This window comes from Xenopus laevis, chromosome 9_10S (assembly GCF_017654675.1).
Source record: "Xenopus laevis strain J_2021 chromosome 9_10S, Xenopus_laevis_v10.1, whole genome shotgun sequence".
NCBI classification, from domain to species: Eukaryota; Metazoa; Chordata; class Amphibia; order Anura; family Pipidae; genus Xenopus; species Xenopus laevis.
Genome location: NC_054388.1, coordinates 83,527,915 through 83,549,517, shown reverse-complemented (window position 1 = coordinate 83,549,517; position 21,603 = coordinate 83,527,915). Strand labels below are relative to the sequence as shown.

The 21,603-nt window shown below is 38.4% G+C and overlaps 1 long non-coding RNA gene across 1 annotated transcript in view; it reads left to right on the top strand.

The window, feature by feature from the left end:
* The window catches only part of LOC108703092, a 34,052-nt gene extending 13,137 nt beyond the window's left edge, over window positions 1–20,915 (top strand). The window contains exons 2-3 of the long non-coding RNA XR_001933433.2: window positions 1,212–1,328; window positions 20,794–20,915. This is a non-coding gene — a long non-coding RNA (uncharacterized LOC108703092). The remainder of the gene's footprint in view (window positions 1–1,211; window positions 1,329–20,793) is intronic.
* Window positions 20,916–21,603: the final 688 nt, after the last annotated feature.

Below are 21,603 nucleotides of genomic sequence, written 5' to 3'. Positions count from 1 at the left end.
GCCTCCCAATTTGACAATATTAGCCTGATAATTTGCCTTCCATTTAGTCTAAAGCCACATGTGATAAAAATCCTATAAGTGGCATAATTATGGCAATGCATAAACACAAACAGATTCAAGCTGATTTTAGTCTTTTAACTTGTCAATAATCAGTAACTTTTCTCTGACGTGATTCACTGGTGTAATTACATAATCATAATAAAAAAGGGCACCACTAGTGATGAGGTGCCATGCTCCACGCAATGATTGTGACACGTTCTCGTGAGAATTGCTGGTGCCATCTTTCAAAGAACAGCATATTTCAGCCACATGTGTATTTAATTGTGTTTTTGAGCCAACAACAAAAAAATGCCCAGTCCTGCATTGGTTTTTATACCCATCGAAAATGCCTCGATTTGCCTGATCAAATTAATTTCAGCGTGAAAGTAGCATTAGGGCAGGCGTTGGCCTATGTGGAGGAAAGCGGATAAACCACTTTGTGTGCCCCTGACCTTAGCCTTAAAGTAGCACAGAGTTATGTGAAGCTAGAGTCTAGAAGTCTCTGATTTCCCATCTGCTTTTCTCTTTTTCTGTCATTCTAATGTTCTTAATCCTGTTAAAGGAGAATAAATATCAAAAGAAATGGGGGTGCAGTGAATATAATCACTTACCTGATGCCTCAGATCCAGGCCCAGGGTACATTGACACTCCCAGTGATTGTACCTAAACTTTTAATTTTATTATATTGCTAAAGAAAACTTCAGTCTAGTCTCTTGCCTCCTTTCTTCAGTTTCTTGCTTCTATTAGCCTGTTTATTTTATGCCCTTTGTAAATCAAAACATTTTTTATTTTTCTTTATTACATTTTCTCTAATTAATCTTTCATCTAGTCAGTTGATAAAGATCTCTGGGAAACAGGAATATAATCCTATCTCTTCTGGTAACCTATTTAATCTTGTTTTCCTGATAAAGCTCACTCCTTAAAAAAACATCCCAGAACCTTCAAAAATGTATACAGTAGATGAAACCTTGTTTTTTTGTATTTGATCAAGTATCACATTTATTGCAGATGTCTTTCTTATACAGCTTATTAGTTAATATCCATACCTGCATATAAAAAGGCGCACCTATGGGAGCTTGTAACGTTTCAACCCATTTCATGCATTAGCTTATTCTGTAAATAACAATATTCTAAAATGATCAACAATCTTCTTTCTTTTCTTCTTGATCTAGATTACTAGAATACACAGTGTCAAGCCCATGCAGCAGTCAGTCAAAGTACAATCAATCGAGGTTGTTGAAAGTTGGTGTTTCGTCGACATTCTCAGTGGTGAATTTCCAAGCCTTAAAGTAAAAGTAACATCAATTTTTTTTTTTTTTTTAAAGTAATGAAAATAAAATGTACTACTACCATGCACTGTTATTGTGTATATAAACAAGTTTCTGTGTAACCATGGGGTAGCACAGGAGACGTAATAGATGACAGATAAGGTCTGTAGAATCCCATTGTATATTACAGAACGTATCTGTTATCTACTATTTAATCTTATCCTTTTCCCCGTGGCTACACAGCACCTTGTTTATATAAACTTTAGTAGCGTTTCTGAAGTAAACACATCACCAGTGCAGGGCAACAGTACCAGGCCCGGACTGGCCATCGGTGAATTCGGGCAAATGCCTGTTGGGCCGCTGTCTGTGCAATGTAAATGGGCCGCACAGGCCTCTCTGCACAGCCTGCTGTCCCAATACTGTAGGTTTAATGAGTGTGATATTGCTGACAATTACCACTAGATGTTGCCTATTTCTCTAGTGACTGCACATCCTCTGCAGTTATTCAAAATAACCACTAGATGTCGCCTATTTCTCTCATGACTGCAGCTCCTTTGCAGTTCTTCATAGTAACCACTAGGTGTCAGCACTTCTGGAACCTGTATGCCAAATTTTTAAAAGTTTCCATTGAACACCAATGATCTTTTTTTTTTTCTTTGAAAGCCCTGACCACCAATATTTTTTAAATTTTAATGGAGAACCCAATGTTTTTATGGGTTTTTTTTTACTAGGGGGTGGGCTGGCCACCAATATTTGTTTTAACTTGGAGGGAGCAGGCCACCAATGTTTTTTTAACTTTTTATCAGAGGACCTGACTACCTTTTTCCCTCCTCATTTTTGGGGGGGGGGGGCCTGACCACCAATGTTTTATTTTACGCTTGTGTGGGTGGGGGAGCTTGGTCGCCAATGTCACACTTGTATACAGGTATAGGACCTGTTATTCAGAATGCTCGAGACCTTGGGGTTTTTCAAAATAACAGATCTTTTCAAAATTTGGACCTTCTGCTAAAAAATCATGTAAACATTAAATAAACCCAATAATCTGATTTTGTTCCCAATAAAGACTAATTATATCTTAGATTGGCTCAAGTACAAGGTTCTGTTTTATTATTGCAGAGAAAATGAAATCAATTTTAAACAACAGCTCTAGACACTCTGTAAGGATACCTGTGCGGCGGGGTCGCCTGCCGCGCCATCGGCGGGGACGCCTGCCCGCTTTTGGCGCGAGATTTGAATCCTATTTAAGGGCAATTCAGTGTACAGACATTGCCCGTGATAGAACTAAGTTCTGGTGGTTTCCTGAGCCTTGTGCATCTGTTTGTATTCTGATTTGATCTGATTATCTGTGTTTTGACCCTGCCTGCTTGCTGACTACTCTCCAATCTGTATCCTAACCTTTGCCTGCCTACGACAACTCTTCTGCTTAACCCTTTGTTTGATCACCCGGTTTGACCCTTTGCCTGTTTGACGATTCTGATATCCGCCTGTCTGACCATCCTTCTGCCTAATCCATTTGTACCGTGACCTTCGGCCCAAAAGACTTTGCTAACAGCCGTGCCCCTTTGCCAGCCAGAACATCTCGCCTTGTACCCCTCGTTAAGTCCAGGTGGCACCCAAGTAAGCTGAGGGCTCCTCCCGAAGCCTAACGGTGGTCACTACTGGTGAAGCCGAGCCGAGACCAGGATGCTTGGCACTTGTTCTGGTATTGGGTGCTGGTTGTGACACACTCTCTCTCTTTGTTTAGGATAGCAGCTGCCATATTCTGACATCACTTCCTGCCTGAGTTTCCCTGCTCAGTCATAGCTCTGGCCTCAGATAACTGCAGAGAGGGGAGGAAGGAGGTGGAGAGGAGCAAACTGAGCATGCTCAAGCCCTGCCCTGGAGGTTTATGCTGAAAACAGGAAGTCTGATACAGAAGCCCATGAGTACACAATAGAAGGAAAGAAATGCTGTGTTTCTTTTGACAGAGGACTCAGAGCAGCATAACTTTGAGGGTTTACTGGTGTATTTATATAGACCTTTCTGATAAAGCTCACTTAATTTTAGCCTTTCCTTCTCCTTTAAGACAAAGAGGCAGATAATTTTGACAATCCACAGTCATGCTGGAACAAAGTACTTTGGACTGATTAGACAAACATTTAGTTATTTGGTCATAACAAAAAGCACTTTGCATGGAGGAAGAAGAAAACTGTATTCCAAGAAAAACACCTGCTACCTACTGTCAAATTTGGTGGAGGTTCCATCATGCTGTGGGGCTGTGTGGCTAGTTCAGGGACTGGGGCCCTTGTTAAAGTCAAGGGTCGGATGAATTCAACCCACTGTCAACAAATTCTTCAGGATAATGTTCAAGCATCAGTCACAAAGTTGAAGTTACGCCGGGGTTGGATATTCCTACAAGACAATAACCCTAAACACACTTGGAAATCTACAAAGGCATTTATGCAGAGGGAGAAGTACAAAATTCTGGAATGGTCGTCACAGTTCCCCGACTTGAATATAATCAAAAATCTGTAGGAAGATTTGAAGCAGGCTGTCCATGCTCGGCAGCCATCAAATTTAACTGAACTGGAGAGATTTTGTATGGACAAATGGTCAAAAATTCCACCATCCAGAATCCAGACACTCATCAAAGGCTATAGGATACGTCTAGAGGCTGTTACATTTGCAAAAGGAGGCTCAACTAAGTATTGATATAATATCTCTGTTGGGGTGCCTAATTTTGTTATTATGCATATTGTATATTTTCTGTTACAGTATACTGTATTTTGTTAAGTATAACTTTCACCTGCAGGATTGGAGGAAACCTGTAACCTGAACCTGAAACCTCTAATTACAGTATTTGAAAAAAATTTATGATCTCAGCCTGGTTGTTATAGGCCTGTAAATTTGAAATCTGTAGTGTTATTTGGATGTATTTTAGGGAAGATTATGTTCTGGAGAATGGCATTATGAGCAGTAATCAGCATGGCTTAATGAACGGATAGGTCATGTCAGACAAAATGATAGCTTTTTATGATAAAGTAAGTAAAAAGTTGCACAGTGGGGTTGCAGTAGATATGATATATTTGGATTCTGGCACAGCAATTGATAAATTGCCATATCAATTAACGATGTTTGAACATATGGATAGGAAACCAGAGGGTTCTGCATTGCTTAATTTGTATATTAATGACTTAAGATAGGGTATTGTAATACAGATGACACAAAACTATGGAGACAAATTAATTCGATCCAGTGTGTAGAGAGCAACACTTCTTAACTCTCGTATAAATTTGTTTTAAATTGTTACACGTGTGACATAAGTTAAATTTCAATTGTAAAGTGTTCCCAAAGCATATGTGCTGGTTTTTCATATGTATTTGGTGGCTCACGTAGCCATCTCTGCTTCTGCTTCTGCTTTAGGGAAATACTGGAAAGCAGTGGATCCTGTGTACTACTTTACTTTAAAAATTACAATTCACAACCTTTGCGAATACAAAAGTAATCATGGAGCTAAACAGATTCTAATAATTATGTGTAAGCACGCCTGCGTTATTTACAAATGAAGTCAGAAAAACACAGGAAAATGTTTAATCACTGCTTCTTGCTTCCCTTCATGCTTGTGGGTATATTTACACAAGGGTAAGAATTTTGGAAGTGTGGTTGCAAACATATAATTAGAAAGCCGTCTTGTTATTTGTAAAACACAAGGCATGAGTGGGAGCAAATCCAGATTATCTGCTTGTCTATTTTGTTTGCTACATGCCAGACTACCAGCAAAAATATAACAAATGCTCATCATTGCAGCTGCAGTAGAGTTTTATCATCATGTTTAACATTTTCATCTTCTGTTTTTACTGTTAGATTTCCAGTTGATCACTCTGTTTTTCAAGTTTATTTAGTTAAAGGCGCAGTTCCCCCTTGATTGAACTAGAATATTATAGTACACCTTATTTTAGCAACTAGCTTATAAATTATTCTGCCCCTTTCCAAATTTCAAATGGGCCGAGGGAGTCCCAGACTTTGGCAGACGAAAAAAATGTTGCTTATTGAGACTAATCAAGTCCTTGTAGTGTCTGGTTTTCTGGGCTTACCTCTGTGCTATAAAGGCAAACTGCATGCTCCTGTGGCAAACCGACACATAGGGGCAGATTTAACAAGGGTCGAATTGAAAATTCAAATTGTAAAATTCTAATTTTGAGTTTATTTTAGTGTAATTAGACTAGGGAATAGTCCAGATTCGAGTTTAAAAAAAAATCAAAATTAGAATTTTGAAATTTATCATGTACTGTCCTTTTAAGAATTCGAATTTGACTATTTGCGATCTAAAACCTGCTGAATTGGTGTTTTAGCTTATGGGGGACCTCCTGCAATCAATTAAGAGTTGTTTAGTGGACTTTTTTTCAAGATTGCGGGTCAATCCTATTCACCCAAATCTTAAAAAAAAATAGATTTTTTTTTTTTAATAAATTTTGATTGGTCGCTTTTTTTCGAATTTCGAGTTTATGGGAGTTTTTATAAACAGTTTCATACATTATGCAAATCTTTGGTTGAGTGATGGTATTGCTTGAGCCAGTATTTTTAATTCCATTGTGGTCAGAAGTGAACTGGGGCCCATTATCACTGACAACATCTGCTTTTCGTCATTCTTGAAAACAAAGTTCTTTTGGTGTTGTTGAAGGTACTAGTAAACTATGCAGAAAACCTTTGGACATTTATAAAGAGAATCCACAATGTCCAAGAACTTCATTCCCAGAAGGACTAAGGCGTACAGAGCTATTCCCTATTGTAAACTGGAGGTGTCACTTGAACCTGTTGACTTCTATAACACAAATAACTAATAACTTCCATGATATGAATCCATTCCTTTCCACCAAACAAAACTCAAAGCCAGTGACTTCATTTTTACTGTTCTCAGATGCTTCATTGAGCAGTTTTTTTTATAGTATTCTTAATTGTTATTTTAAAGGAATATCAACTCCCTTCATTATGCATAATTTGTGTAAGATCAGTTCATGTGTGCTTGAGTAATATGGCCCAATGCGTTTTTGTCCTTCCAACCTTGGAGAATTGGCTGATAAATTTGTGCTAAGAGTTTACTCTCACTCAACCATTAACCTGTTTCTGCTGAGGTATTATCACTTTATAATGGAAGATGTGACCGTCCTTGTGCAGCTGTCTGCTCATAGTTATAATTATAGCAAGTAAGAAATATAACACAGTTTTGCATCCTGCATTGGTGCTTGGAACACTTCATGGGTTTCCTCTGCAGACTTGCATAAGCCACTTCCATCTATAACACGTGTATCGTATTTTATAGAGTTCTTAAAAAAGGCATATTTTTCTAGGTCTTTCAAAAATGTTCTTGACTATTTGTGCTTGATATAATATAACATGTGGAGGGCCTTCTAGAACCTGATCATTTACATTTTGCTTTATGGCACGCAATCTATCCCATTAGTACGGTCCTTTTTGGATTGCAAGTCCATGCATCCCAGTTTGTCCTCCAACTGTAGGTAAGCTTGCACAAGGATATTTTGCGGAATTTGGTTCACCTGCAAGAGAAGAAAGGCACCTCTGCTGCTGTATAAAGACACATTTGAGTTACCAACCAGAAATGCAATATATAGAAAACACAGTCCGGACTCTGCACTTGTGCACTGACTACCCTGCACACAACCTCTCTGAAAGTAGCACTGGGCTGTTTGTGATATGAAACAATGTTTAACTGGTGTTATGGCTTGACTTCACAATTATATACTGTATTTGAATTTGTAGTGAATGTCATCATTATACACAGTATACCATTCTTAAATATGGACCTTTTGGTTTCTTGAAATCCAGGGAGTTACAACTGTAAAATCTTTGGTATACATTTGGACATTTTATTTTGGTCAGTACTAAAGCAAGGCTTGATTACCTCAATATTTTTATGTCAGGACTTAAATTACATTGAAGAACGGTTTCCCAAAGAAATCATCCCAAGCTGTACTGATCTTGCATAGGATTCTGTATGAAACTGATTCAAAAGGCAACATTTAGACAGCAAAGTCATACATCAAATGGACAGGGAAAAAGGAAAAATGTAGTTTCTGATGGATTTCATTATTCTAAGATGGTTACATTTTCACTGAAGCATGACGGCACTGCAGATCCAGAACTAACTGAGAAAAATGAATTGGGGAGGCCGTAGACAAGAAAGAGAATACATTACAATTTAATAACAGCACTCAAAACAACAACATAAGTAGAAAATAGTTAACATGCCTTCATGTTATTCATTTGTTTAGTCATATTGACTGTAAAGGAACATCTCAAAACATAACATAGCTTGAATGTTGAAAACACAACTCCTCAACAGATTTTTTTTACAATTGATACATCTTGAGAATTCAATTCGACTTTAAAAAAAAAAGTTAAATTCCAATTTTTTTTTTTTTTTTTTTTTTTACTTAATTTTATAGAAGAGTGCTAAATGATCCCACAATTCTTGTTCTGTCTCTTGAAATAATATGGCAGATGTCAGCCTTGCATTCTTCTTCACAGGTCTGTCACTCATCCGGCTTCTAATTTCAATAGTCAGAGCCCCTATGGCAGAGAATAGAAAGGGAAAGCTAGATACTGCAGTAATCGTTACAAATAACAGTTATTGAACATTTGGATTTAATCTATATGAGATGTTTGAAATCATTTGAATAATATAATTACAATTTCTATCATTAGGCCTAATGTGGGTTTATATCATGGTTAAAGGACACGTAAAGTCTAATTTACTGGGGGTAAATTTTAGGTTCCCCCCCAGTGAAATAGTTTGCTAAGTTTTTCATTGGGTTGCTGCATCTGTTCTGCTTTTGTTTCTTTACACATAACAGTAAGTCTTGCCAGGTTTACTCTATTGTGTACATGCAAACAGGAATTTGCACAAGGGGTGCATGGGATGTTGGTAAAAAGGTAAGTAAATTGTCAGAACATCTCTTAGTTTATTCCATGGGTCATTGCAGTTCTCTCCTAACAGAAACACCAGCCTGGTAAAAATATTTAGTGATCTATTTCACTGGGGAGTGCCTGACATTTTGGCTCCCTCCTGTGAAATAGACTTTACATGTCCTTAAATATAGTATATTGGGCAAGTTCATCAAGTTCAACCTATTTGTGAAAGCTGGCTAGTTAATCTAGACCAGTGATCCCCAACCAGTGGCTCATGAGCTACATGTTGCGCTCCAACCACTTGGATGTTGCTCTCAGAGTCCTCAAGGCAGGTGCTTATTTTTGAATTCCAAGCTTGAAAGCAAGTTTAATTGCATAAGTATATTGCCAAGTAGAGCCTCTTGCAGGCTGCCAGTCCACATAGGGGCTACCAAATAGCCAATCACAGTCCTTATTTGGCAGCCCAAGGGAGTTTTTCATGCTTGTGTTGCTGGATGACTTTGAGCTACAGCATATTCCTTTTTGCAGTTTGATGTGCTCTTTGGCTCTGATTCTGTATCCTGTAAAAGGGAGTCTGATATGACAACACTTGTGTGCACTTTACCATTGACAAAGAGGGAGTGAGGCCCTTGAAATATCTGGTGGCTTTGCTTGCAGTCTACAATAAACAGTTTGATTATATTTTTACAACAATTACGTTGTAAGTGTGTATCCTTTCTACTTCAACTTTGATTCTCTGCAGTTTGTCATGTGCTGGGACTACTATGGAGGGGGCTTACATTATTTTTGGAGCTGTGAGTGGCAGGGCATGTGTCAAGGAGCTGCCCCATCAAGGGGGAAAGTATTAGCCCCAAGGACCATAGCTAAAAAAGAAGGACCTCCAGTTACGGGGCTCAGCATAAGGAATTGTGAGCTAAGCCCTCTAGATGCAACAAAGGAAACATGAGAGTCCTGTAGTACTGGTGGAACTTGGGTGGGTGAAAGCCTGGTGTTTGGATGCCAGTTCAGAGGTAACTAATAAGTCTTTCTTTGAGCAAGAAAGTTAAGGGTTGTAGCAGCAAGCCTCTAACCTGACCCTTTGAGCAGCTAGCAAAACCCCTATAAAGGTGATGGGGATTCTTTGGTGGACATTGTACTCTATGGATAATGTTTACCATGTAAGGAGGATGGTGGCAGGGTCGCATTTCCTCTTTTGGCACCCCTAGGCCGTCTGGGTATTCGAGTTTGCCCATTAACGCTCGCACCCCCTGAAAGCACTTGCTCTGTCCTCTAGACCGACAGGTCCTAGCTCCCACCCGTGAACGCGTGCACATCCCCCCACCCCAACGTAAGCTCCCCATTGCTCCTCTAGATGCCGCCCTAGGCCCGGGCCTTTATGGCCTTGCCACAAATCCGGGCCTGGATGGTGGTTATCAAACCGGCTGCCACCCAGGGATAACCTTAGGAATGAATACCATACAATAATTAGATGGCCTATTGATGACCAACATTGTATATGTGTACTGACAGCTATTGCAACAGATAGACCAGCAGTGTAAGTGGCAACAAGTTCTCATGGGGGAGGGTCAGACACCGGCACAACAAACTTTCTAGCATATCCAGTGGTCATGATACCAATAAGTAGGCACCCAATTGGCCATTCAGAATGCAACTTTATTAATTAAACTTTGCATCACAGATGACTGACTGGAAGATTGGCTGGTGTCTTAGTCTGTGAGTCAAGTTCAGAAAGGGTGGGTGCTGATTTAATAATTAAGAGCAAGAGTCTATTGTCTGGGGGATAAACAACTGTCACTGTGTAGTGTAAACAAATTTAGCTTCACACTTTGCTGATGATAGTACTAGCTAAACAAAGAAAAGTTCTACTTTCTAGGAGTACTATTAATTTCTATTAAAGGGGTGGTTCACCTTTAAGTTCATTTTTAGTATGTTATAGAATGGCCAGTTCTAAGCAATTTTTCAATTGGTCTGCATAATTTATTTTTTACGTTTTTTTTATTTTTATTATTTTCTTCTGAATCTTTCCAGCTTTCAAATGAGGGTCACCGACCCCATCTAAAAACACATGCCCTGTAAGGCTACACATTTTTTATTATTGCTACTTTTTTATTACTCATCTTCCAATTCAGACACTCTCCTATTTATATTCCATTTTCTTTTTCAAATCAGTGCATGGTTGCTTGGGTAATTTGGATCTTTGCAATCAGATTGCTGAAATTCCAAATTGGAGATCTTCTAAATATATAGCTAAATATCTCAAAACCCACAAATAATAAAAAATGAAAGCCAATTTCTAATTGTCTCAGAATATCACTCTGTCCAACAACCGCCGGTCCTCAGCCCAAAAGAGGGCAGCGGACACTCCCGCGTGCGCAAAACGAGGCGTGCCGAATTGGATGCTGGCGCGCCCCGAACTGGACGCTGGTGCGCCAAAATTGGCTGCATCCAAATTTGCTGCCGTCCCCCGCCACAACCCCTGACCCTTGACCCCACCCCCCGGTCTTTGCTAAAAAAAAAATTTTTTTCACCAGTCCCCGGTCCAAAAAAAGGTTGGGGACCCCTGTCAAAGGCTGTCATACTCAAAGGTGAACCACTCCTTTAAAATGTCTGTTGTTTTCATATTGAAATACTGAAATATTGAAATACTGTATGTATGAAGCCCTCTATATAATGAACTGCTCCTTATCTCATAGGCTAACATGCTGCAGCTGGACTGCTGATTTGTTCTGTGTTGATACGAACAGGAAAGTAGAATGTATATTCACTTTCAGTTTCAGACTTTATCCTGGTAGTGCAGAAAATTTAAATAATAGGCAAAAGTATGTTCAGCACAAGCCCTATTCATTGCACTTATGTTGAAAAAGGTAGTATGTGTGTTCCTCCAGCAGCTACAAACTTCTTTTTTTGGTCAAACTTGCTTAAAAATGTCTTGAAAATATAAGTTAATTTCAATCATTCACCCTATTTAAGTGTTTCAGAATTCAGGTTTAAAACCAAGCAAATAGAAAAATAAATCCTTTTGAGAACAATGTCAGATCAAATATTGTGCAACCCTTTTCCCACAGTCTTTTCAGTGGTCAGCACATTTAAGGGCAGATATTTCACAGTTCACTTTTGCAATCAGATTCAGAATGATTTATATTTGCTGGATGCAACTCACTTTCATTTCTAACCTCACATTATTTAGTAAGTTACAGAAAGATTATCCACTTTTACAGCCATATTTATCCTCCAATACTTCATTAAACTACTATGTTGGGAGGTCTGCGATCTTGATCAGTCCCAGATATTCCACTTCATCATGCAAAACAAATGGTTTCTATGTGCTATTAAGGACATATAACTCAAGTCAAAGTTTGTGAAAATACCTTATCATAAAATTAATTTAAGTAATCTGTTACGAAAATGAAACCAACAGCTGAAAGGGTTGAGTCTAATATTAATGCAGGATTATGAAGATAAAATATCAACTTGCTTCCATCAGAAAATATGCGAAAAAAATGAGATCACAAACTGCAGCATATTGTGGGTTTAATAAAGTTTTGATGCAACACAGCAGCTATCGTTTACAACTAATGCAATTCTGAGCGCAAATTATATCAATTTTACCCACAAGGCAATGGGGCAGATGTACTAAAGGGCAAAGTGACTAACGTTAGGAAAATTCGCCAGTGTGACGTCATTTCGTTACTTCACCGCTTTAGTAAGTGGCGCACGTGTAACTTCACTAGTGAAGGAGACTCTAGCGGTAATTCACTCCTTTGCGCCTGGCGAAGTTGCGCTCTGGTGAATGGACGTAACTGCGGAAATTTACTAAGATGCGGATTTTACTTAACGTTACCTCTTGCGCCAGACTTGCCTTCGCCACCTCAGACCAGGCGAAGTGCAATAGAGTAGATAGGAGTTCCTCAAAAAATAGTTGAAAATGTTTCTAAGTCCCAAAAAACGCTGGCGACTTTTTATTTTTCAGGGTGATAGGCTGCAAAAGATCATGAATTTTTTCTTCAGTACCCGGCTTCCCCCCTACATATGGCACATAAACTATACACCGGTTTCAACTTTATTTTATTTTATTAAGGTTGTGTAGTGTAATATATTGGCTGCAACATATATGTACATTCAACTTTAACTTCCCACCGTATGCAAATTAGCCAATGCTAGCGCAACTTAGTTTTTCTTGCCACAGTAGCGCTAGCGATACTTTGCCAACGTTCAGCGCCCTGGACGCAACTTCAGATTTTAGTGAATTAGTGTTGTCCTGGCGAATCTATGCCTGGCGAAGTGTTGCGATGTGAGCGAAGCGGACTCTAGCGCAAATTCGGCGTATGGCGAATCTACCACAATGTTTTCCCTATGGTTCCAGTGTAATTGTGGCACCAGATGAAGATTCACCTGACACATCGAGATTTTACAGATGCATCAAGATTCGCACGTATGCCTGTACTTTTATGTACGTGGAGTCAGATTGCATTACACGTGATGGCATTTCGGGTGGCATGTGACCTTATAATTTTTGGTTATGTTTATGAAGATGAACCTATATAAGCTCGGGGTAGACAGAAAAAAAAGTAATAATATATAGTATAGTATTTCTTGGTTTACTGTTACACCCTTCTGTGGGGTTCGATTTATTTATTAAGCAAAGTGTCTATTTCCCTTCACCTGCGGAGTTAACTTGCCCTTCAACCAATCTTTTAAAAATCAATGGCACCTTTTGTGTGTTCAAATTGAATACTGTCAAACGTTAAGCAATATTGCTAGCGTTGATAATGCTCATTCCACCATTGTAGGCATCAGTTGGTTCTAAAGAGATGTGCTCAACATTGTGTGAAAACCTTTTAAATAAATCATTTTATAAATAAAAATTGCACTCACATATGTATACTTGGAAATAGCATATAGACAGTTAGTCCACAGGTATTCTCAGCTCCAACTTTTCGCTGTGCTGAAGTTGATGGTAGTAGCCGGCGTTGTATGCGTGCGATGTTGGTTTCCACTGGATGACGTCACAGCTGACGCGTTTCGTCTGGCAAGACTTTCTCAAGGCTTCCTTTTCTTTTGATGCAACTGTGCTGCAGCAATTGAAACACGCCACGGACTAAACCCTGCAGCAACTGTCTGCTTTGGAGGTGGCAGTAGCACCAGGATTTTCTCTACCGCCAAATGATCAGATTACAATGCTGCAAGTGGGCGCCGACGGGTCGCAGGACCGCATCAACTAGCCTATGCGGTCCTGGATCTCCGAAAAAATCAAACTTGCCCAATCGGTACCTGCCCGATTTTCAGCCTGATATTAATCGGGAGGACCCGTCCGAAGCCCCCACATACAATCAGATAAGTTGCCGAATTCGTCTAAAGGACCGATATCTGCAGCTTTAATCTGCCCGTGTATGGCCACCTCAAGGACATTACAATGAGGATTTATAGAGACATACAAATCTCATTTAGAATCAACACCGGACTGTTTCCTCCTGTGGGCTGAAAACTGCAAAGTAAATATCATATGTGACATAATCTCTGTATGTCACAAGGGCACAAATATCTACCCATATTATATACACACATATTGCTTTTATGTAAGAGCTCAGTTTGTCTAAGCTCAACCATAGTGAGCAACAGTCTTTACAACTCTGGATGATTTATAAAGTTTGCGCAGTGCATATTTATTTGCAAATTGCCCATGCTGTTTTCCTAAACGCTAAAATATTGCACTGCTGCCCATGTTTCTGTTTTTTGCAAATTTACATTGTGAACAAATTTTTGCAAATGGCTGGCAAATGAAATGGGTGTTTGTGTGAGTGCGGCCACTGTGTAAGATTGTTGTGGCGGAAGATACCATCGACCGCAATTGCTGAAACTGGTTTGTGAATATTTTCTTCTCCACCAGAGTATTGGCGTATGTGGCATAAATATTGACAATTTGTGGTTTTTGCCATATTTAAAAATCTCTTATGGACATGTGCTGCATGAAAAGATTCACAATTCTGTTTGGACATTAAGGGGCCCATTTACTAAGGGTTGAAGTGAATTTTCGAATTCAAAAACTTCGAATTTCGAAGTATTTTTTGGGTACTTCGACCATCGAATAGGCTAAAATTCAATTTGAATTGAAAATACTTCACAAATTCGACCATTCGAAAATCTAAGTACTGTTTAGCCTATGGGAACCTCCTAGAACCTCTCTGAGTCTTTGGCTAAGTTTTTAGAAGTCAAAGTTTTTTTTGTACGATCCTTCATCGTTCGATTCGAAGGATTAAATAGTTTGATCGAACGATTTTGACTTTGCTCGTTAACGTCTGTTTTTGATGGAAAAAATACTTCGACTATCGAAGTATCAAATTCAATGGTTGCATTTCGAAGTTTTTTAACTTTGAGATTCGACCCTTAGTAAATGTGCCCCTAAATACTTTTGTTTAGCGTTGTAAATATAACCACGTGCAGGGCAAATATATAGTATTCACTGTGCATATCATTCTACGCTGCATGAATTTTATAATTCCCCACTGTCTTTTTTTTAGTTTTTCAGAGTACAGCTGACTAGTGGGGACACAGGGAGGCACATTTATCAAATTCCTTTGAGTTTTTAAAAACTCCCTAAACTCACATAAATTCGAAATTTATATAAAAAATCTAATTTTTCAAACTCGGATGAATTATATTGACGCAAATTGAATTTGATTCGAATTTAAAAAAACTTGATTCGAGTTTTTTCTCCAAAAAAAAACCTCAAATGTAGGGAAGGCTGCAAACAACTCCAAATTGATCCCTGGATGTCTCCCATTGACTTAAACAGCAATTCGGCAGGTTTTAGGTGGTGAATAGTCTAATTTGAGTTCTTAATGGGCCAGAGTATGATAAATCTCGAATTTTTGAATTTTAATTTTTTTAAAAACTCGAATCGAATTTGAATAACTCCCTAGTTTTGACAATAAATTTTTTTTAAAAATTTGAATTTTCAATTTGACCCTTGATAAATCTGCCCCATAGTGTATGTATGTATATATTGAATAAAGTACCCCCTCTTGTAAAATATAAGGATATTATAAGTTACCGAGGAGTTTCATGACCATATAAAAACACGAGGCCGAAGGCCAAGTGTTTTTATACAGGTCATGGAACTCCGAGGTAACTTATAATATCCTCATATTTTACAACTGGGGGTACTTTATTTATTATAATACACAAATTTTAGTGAGTCATGTGACAGAAATTAAATCACTACTCACCGTTTATAACTGATGACATCACTACTCACCGTTTATAAGGATATAATTTACAAGATATTCACGGCTTTTGTGTATTATATAGCTGTATGTAAGTATAATGACTTTGAGGACTTTGAGGATGTCAAGACTGCATTTTGTATAACTGTATTTACCATGAAGTACCAAATGTCTTGAATAAAAATCATGAGGAAGGTGGTCTACTGACATCATTTCTGTGTAGGTCAAAAAATGTTAGGATTCAAGATTAACTAATCCCAGATGTTGTTTTAGTGTGAGAGAAAAGAAAATCGCATATTTCAAATCATGAAACAAATGGGAAACAGATACAATTCTAAATAGTTCATGGATGTGTATCAAAATGAATTTATTTGAAATGCCTGGTAACAGTGAAAATGTGAGTAAATTGTTATTGGCTTGAGTGAGATAGTTCAAATCAATAATCTAAACGATTGAAGACTGGGCATTCTTTACCCATTCACAGAATCAATTAGAGCTGTTGATTCATAGTCAAGGGACACGTGATCATATGTTGTACACAATAGGCTTGAATTGGAAATATCTTGCCAGAGCAGTTAGATATGCAATCTATGTATAATCATATGTTATTATTCATTTTAACAACAGTAAAGGCACATTTTGCATAATTTACAGTTAACATTCTACATTATGCAAACATTTCCTTGTTCTGGCACAAATACCTATAATTTACAAATGTTACAAATAAATGCTGCTCAGTTTGACTTATTATCAGAGTATTATAAACTTAATAAGACTTACAGAAACCTGCATTAGATATATTTATTAGGGGTTCACCTTTTAAGTGAACTTTTAGTATGGAGTAGAGAGTGATATTCTGAGACCATTTGCAACTGGTTTTCATTTTTATTATTTGTGGGTTTTGAGTTATTTATCCTTTAATGCAGCTGCTCTCCAGCAATTTCAGCAATCTTTTTGCTAGGGTCCATATTACCTTATCAACCTTGAATGAGAGACTGGAACATTAATATGAAAGGACTGATTAGAAATATGAGTAATAAAGTAGCAACAACAATACATTTGTAGCCTTACAGAACATTTGTTTTTAAGATGGAGCCAGTGACCATTGTGTGAAAGCTGGAAAAAACTCAGAATTACAGGAAGGCCATGAATCCATCAAAAAATACAAATTTTTAAAAAAACAATTTCCCTTTTCTCTGTAACAATAAAACATTGCCTTGTATTTAAGGGTAACTTAGCCCATGCTGGTTGCAAAACCATTTTATTTGGTTTATTTAAATTATTTTTAGAAACTTAAGGTATGGTGATCCAAATTATGGAATGAAAGAAAAAAAAACATATCTTACTGTTTATTATACGAAAACACAACTGAAGGGAAAATCTAGAATTTTACAAACCATTAAATGGCATATTCTATTGAGAGGACCGCTCACTTGTCACGTAAATACTGAAAGTTGCATGAATGTATGGAGTTATAATAATAATGATAATAATAATAAAAAATCAGAACCAATTGCAAATTATCTCAGAATATCACTCTCTAAATCAGGGCTCCCCAACATTTTGAACCCGTGAGCAACATTCAGAAGTAAAAGGAGTTGGGGAGCAACACAAGCATGAAAAATGTTCTTGGGTTGCCAAATAAGAGCTGTGATTGGCCATTTAGTAGCCCCTATGTGGATTGTCAACCTACATTGAGGCTCTGGTTGGCAGTACATCTGGTTTTTATGCAACCAAAACTTGCCTGGAATTCAAAAATAAGCCCCTGCTTTGAGGCCACTGGGAGCAACATCCAAGGAGTTGGAGAGAAACATGTTGCTCACGAGCTACTGGTTGGGGATCACTGCTCTAAATCATACTAAAACTTAACTCAAAGGTGTACAACCCCTTAAAGTGTTTTACGTATAGTGTACTGGTGTTCTGCACTGGTAAAGCTGGTATGTTTGCTTCAGCAACACTACTTTATCAAATAAGCTGTGATGGAGCAATGAGGGTAGCTATTCTAGATGAAATAGAGCTAAATTGCACAGGTTACAGATAGATATGTGGAATGGTTTTAGTTCCACAGAAATCTAAACCCATTCTATTCTACAAAGCTTATCTGCTATATCATTTGTGCATTTTATATGGATAGCCCCATGGCAACAGAGCAATGTATTTAAATAAACTATAGAATTATTTCTGAAGCAAACACACCCGTTTAAGAGTGTTGCAGGGCAACGCTACATGTTACATGGTGGTGCTACACAAATATTTGTTAGCTTGCATTTTATTGTTGAAGTTCAGGTTTATATCAACAGGATAACTTACCAGTGAAGCAAGGAGAGCAGCCAAGCATTCCAGGCTCAGTAATGTGCTCAGGTCTTCCACTCAACTCATGCATCAACTATGATGGGAAAACTGGCTGGCTAAACAATGAATATGTCAAACAATGACATCACAAAACTGCTTATATTTAGTTACACGATAAATCTAGGGCGAAAAAAGACCAAAGCCCATACAATTTAACCCCTCCAAATGTTTCCCAGTTTAATTCTACCTTTTGTTCTGCAAAACCTACTTGTTAGTTGATCATTTGTGTAGGATACCCAAGGGGTGTGGCCAAACATTTTGGTCCTGTGCATTTGTGTTCATGGGGGCCCCATATACCGTAAATAACTTGTGCAGGGCATCAAAGATTGTGATGGAGGCCTTGTATACGGCACATGTTCAGGAGCAGATGGGATAGCCAGCACTGGGTTAGGATCATGAAGAAGCCCATCTTTTGGGGGAAATAAGAAGTATTTGCTCAAAATGTACTTTATGGCAGATTGCCTTCCTGTAATCTGTAGCTTTCTGGATAACAGCTTTTTGGATAAGGCTGCATTTGGATATCTGCATTCATTTTTCATAGATGAGCATTATCAATAAAGCCCAGGGAAACACAGCAAGCTGTTTCATGCTATAGTAAATGGAATGTGCTACAATCTTATATAATAAAAGGTATATGGGGCAGCAGCTCTGTTTATTTACTCTGCATTAAAAAATACAAAACTTCTTGGCCAAGGACATGTTTCAGGGGTTGTTAACCTTCCAGCCACTTTTTTTTTTAAGTACTGTTGTTTAAGATTGTTCACCAGGAATAAATACTTTTCCATTTTTTATTTTATCAGTTTTTTTTTAAATTGAAATGTAATGTTCCTGTCTCTTGTGTTTCAGTCTGGCAGCTCAGTGATTCAGGTGCAGATTCTGAACTGTTACAATTTGCTACATAAGTTCATACATTTCTCAGCAGTATTTTTGGAATAATAGCACTACTATCAATTATAGCAGCTGCCTTTAATAAAACTCAGGATTTCTGCTCAGCAGGGACAATGATAAGAACTGTATAAGTGCAGAACAACATAGTTGGTGACTCCCCACATGATTAATTACTAGATTTTTACCATTGTGTTGATGTGTACTTTTGAATTGTTTTTGTAGAAATTAGATTGCAGCAAAATGGGTTCTCATTTCTGGTAAAAAGGTGATTTATTGCATGATACATAGGTGGTCCTGCCATGAGGCAAGGTATGAACTGGCAGGTTTAAGAGGCAATTCCATTTTTCAAACCTGAAAGTAGCCCCTTCTCTTCTGGCACTTGACATCGGGTGCTTATATATATTTCAGAGGGTAATTTCGGTCTAAGGTAGGTGACAAGGAGTTTGGGCAGTGTCGGACTGACCAACCGGGATACAGGGAAAACTCATGGTGGGCTGTGGTGTCAGTGGGCCCTCATGCTGCTAAATATTTGGCCTATTTCATGGCCATTCCCTATTTCTATGAGAACAAAGAGGATAAATAGATGGAATAATCAAAAAGAAAAGAAACTAGGAGAATAGTGGTTGAGGAAGGAGAGGAAGAATAATAGTACTGAGAGTGGGCCAATGGTCTACAGGGTTTTTGGTGGGCCACTCGTCTAAGGTTTTTTGGTGGGCCCCTGGTGTCCCAGCCTGACACGGAGCTTGGGTGAAGGAGTAAAGTAAAGAGGGGGCAAGGTAGGAGAAGAAACAGTACGGACTCTTGATGCCAGACAAAGGAAGTGTGTTTTTGTGCATCATGCTGACTACTACTGAAATTAGAAGAAAGAATGTTCTATCTTAATATTAAAAAAGGAGATCTTTACAGTGAGAGTTGTGATGTTGTGGATTTCTCTTCCAAAGGCTAGGGCCATCTGGTACTAGCCTAATGTGGTTGAACTGGCAAATACATTTAGATAGCTGCAAAAAGGGGTTGAATGGCTTTGTATCAAGTGAGAAAATACAGAGTTGGCAAAAATAATATAAATGCAATTCACTAAATGGCAGTGTGTTGGGAGTTTCCTTAACTGAGAACGATCTAGAGGAGAGGTGTGCATCTAAACTGGTTAGAGAGGGACGGAAGACTTAAATTATGAGGGTAGACCATCAAGATTGGGGTTATTTTCTAAGGAAAAAAGGCGCTTGCGAGGGGACATGATTCCACTTTACAAGTATATTAGAAGACATTATAGACAAAAAGAGGATCAGAGCACCAGAGACCAAACCTAGAGGAAAAGAACTTTCATTTGAAGCAGCGTAGGTTTGTTCTTCACAGTGAGGTCCGTGAGGTTGTGGAATGCACTGCCGGGTGATGTTGTGATGGCTGACTCTTTTAATGCTTTTAAGAGGGGCTTGGATTATTTCTTGGACAAGCATGATATCCAAAACTTTAGTGATCCTAAAATCTGCAATTAAGAGAGCTATTGGTATGTAATGTTTATGTGTGTATGGCGGGGTAAGTGTATGGAGGAGTCAGTATGTATATTTGTTTGTATGTGATTGGATGATATGTTTCATTTGGAGCAAATGAACTTGAGGACTTTGGTCTTTTTCAACTCAATTTAACTATCTACCTATGAGTTACTGAAAATAGCTATTAGTACAAAGCTGATCCAGAGATTGGTCCAATTGCTCTCCGATTGGAGTTAGAAATGGATTTTTTACTTGGAGAGGCTGCAGATGGGTCTGTCTTCCTATAGATCAACTAGTAGTTAGGTAGGTTTGATTTAGAAATAAAAGTTTGAACTTGATAGACATGTCTTTTTTTAAGATAAATATCTGATCTCACAATATCTGCTCCTTGGAGGACTTGTCAGAATTGGCACTGTCTTTTTCAGCAGCTCCCAAGACACTCTACAATATATAAAACCAGGTATTTCTGCTTAAAAGGATACTGTCATGGGAAAACATGTTTTTTTCAAAATACATAAGGAAATACTCATACTGTTTCCCTCTGACTCATCTCTGTTTCTCTCTGTATTTAGCTATGGCTTAAACCATGACTTGTTCTTAAGTACAGTTGTCTTCGTTAACTACCAGGTTCAGAAGAGTGGTGGCACACGATAAGATTCCGGGGAGAGTCTCGTCGCTCTCATTCTCAGATTACCAAAGACCTGGAAGATGGCTCCCGTGAACTCCGATCCCTGAATCTGCATTGAGGGGTAAGTAAAAAGTTATGGGCATTTGCCCAGGGTAGCAGCTAGTCTGGGGGGGAGGGTCTATGTGGGGTTTTTTTAATAAGGGGTTTGTTTCTCCTTTAAGAAGAGGATGGTGCCAAGCTTGAATACCGCATTACCGAACTGCAAAAGAATGGGCAGAAATAGGAGCAAATTAAAGTGTTGTATGGTTAGTTAATCAGTTAACAGGGTTTGCCAAAAGTTTGTAAGTGGGTGGGTGGGGGTTATTGAAACCCAGATCAGCACAGTGAAAGATAACACCAGACCTCCATATAGAAGGTCTCACAAACAATGATTTCATTGAAAGTTTTTTTTAGAGAAATACCTCTTAAAAAAACTCTTGTACAAACTCCAAACAGCTGCTAGTCAAGAGACCACAGATACATCTTCCACCACTGGTTGCACCCTGCCCACACCCTCTTCTGACTAGGATACTAAATTTCACTGCAGTATTAGCAGTGAGCAGACTACGATCCCTCAACTCTTTAACACTCTATTAAAGGCAAAGAAAATAGGTGCCTGCCCACAGTGTGTACAGAAGACCATCATACAAGATAGTAGTGATGCCCAAAGTTGGAGGGGACTACTTTCAATGTGGAGCATATAGAACAAGTCACCCAAAGTTTCCTCGTGAAACTAGCAGGCAGGAAGGCTTTTCTGGGAGATTAGTTGT